This window comes from Haplochromis burtoni, unplaced genomic scaffold, assembly GCF_018398535.1.
Source record: "Haplochromis burtoni strain Fernald_Lab_line unplaced genomic scaffold, NCSU_Asbu1 Contig_594, whole genome shotgun sequence".
NCBI classification, from domain to species: Eukaryota; Metazoa; Chordata; class Actinopteri; order Cichliformes; family Cichlidae; genus Haplochromis; species Haplochromis burtoni.
In genome coordinates, this window is record NW_024582955.1 from 169929 (window position 1) to 171842 (window position 1914).

A 1914-nucleotide genomic window follows, 5' to 3' on the forward strand; every position below is an offset into this window, starting at 1 on the left:
ACTGTATATAGTAACTGTTAAGTCTAATATACCCTAGTAAGCTGTAGTACTTTTTCCTTTGGGAACCATCTGTGCAGTCTAGTGATGTGTTGATCACGAACGAAACGTCTCTTAGAGCCGGCTCTTTGACGTGAACGATGAGCAGAGGGGGGAGGGGCGATAGTTACACTCAGTAGCACAGGAACAGAGCGGGAGGGAGACAGAAAGAGCAGGGACAACAACGTCACATTGGAAAGGTATAGTAATCATCCACAACTATTTTCAGCTGCAGATGATAAAGGATTCACAAAGTTTATTCATGCAGGTCCATATGACAGAGAATATGCATCTTCTTTTTGTTTTATATTATAAGTTATATTTAATTGTGTTGTGGTTTGCTGTGTTTTGTGTTGTTTCACTTTAAATTTGTTTAAAAGGAAAAAGCTTAAAATTTAAATAGTTAAAAGTTGAAATGTGAATAGTTGGTTTTTGTATTATATGATTTATTTATTACATTTTATGTTGAGAGAATAAATAAAAGTACATTTACGGTGGCCCCTACAGACAAAACACACACAAAGCACAACAGAAGTGCTCCAGGATGCTAGGGGGCAGTGTTGAGCTTTTGTTACCTCGTGGCTACACAAGCCAGGAAGTACCAACGACCGGATTTGGTGTGGTAGTAACAGGTAAATGAACAGATTTTTTAAATGATTTGAATATATATGAGTGCTATTGTATAAATACATAAACAATACACATATACTTTCAATTGTGTTTGTTTTTAAACTTGAGTTTGAACTTGTACAAAACGCAGCAAGATATTTAAAAAACAATTTTATTGATTAAAAAACACTATATCGGATTCATATCAGTATCGGACATAAAAAAGTGGTATCGTGCCATCTCTAGTCCAAACATCTTTAGCTGCTTTAGTGTGACTCTAGGCTAACCTTGACTTTTTAACGTTAAGCTCTTATTTGTTAAATCCAGTTTCACAGACAGAGTTAAATCTGCGTCACTCTTTGGGACTCCACAGAGTCAATGAGTCTTTATTCTTGTCACCTTTAATTGTTGGATGTTTTTCATTTTATTCCTGTTTTGTAGCCCTTTGAAGAGAAAACTGTTGTGTTGGTTTTCTTACATTTTCTGTTGCGTTGTTCCAGGACAGGAAGTAAGTGTGTTGTTAGTTTAAGGGTTCTGGCTGTAAAACAAACCTCGTCAGGATTATGATTTTATTAGGATTTTGTGCCATGCCGATACAACTAAACTGGAATTAATTAATGTGTAGTTTTAAAGTGATAAAGTGCTCTCACAGCAGAGCAGACTTTTAAATATTTAAGAACTAATATGACAAAGTCAAACGTGGTAATGTTGTATTACTGCAGAATTAAGGGATTATTATACAAACTAAAGCTAGTGTTTAATTCTGGGTGGTTTATCATTATTATATTAATTATGGAATAAAAGTAGAAGTTTGATTATCAGAACCGTATTTGGCCATATTTTTAGGCACATGTGAATGTGTTTTGTTTCATATAAAAAACAAGATTTCATGTACATTTAAACTAAAACAAGTATATTTTACTCTATTGTCTCACTAGAATGTAGTTTAATTATGAAAATTCCCATATTTTGACAAGCTGGTGAATCTGTGGTGTGGCTGTAGCTCAGGAGGTGCAGCAGGTCAGTTCCAGTGAGCTCCAGTTTACCTGGACAGCAGACGTGGCTCCGATGGGATAGATGGTGTACACGCCGCTGGGTCGGCTGCTGTCTTCGTTGTAGATGTCGCTGCAGTCCAGCGGGAGCACGAGAGGAGCACAGCTGCTCAGCAGAGGCACCAGGAGGAGGAGGAGGACTGACAGCAGCTGACACAAACAGCTCAGACCAGAGTCCTTAAAGAGGGAGTGTGTGGACACTGCAGGTTATTATAGC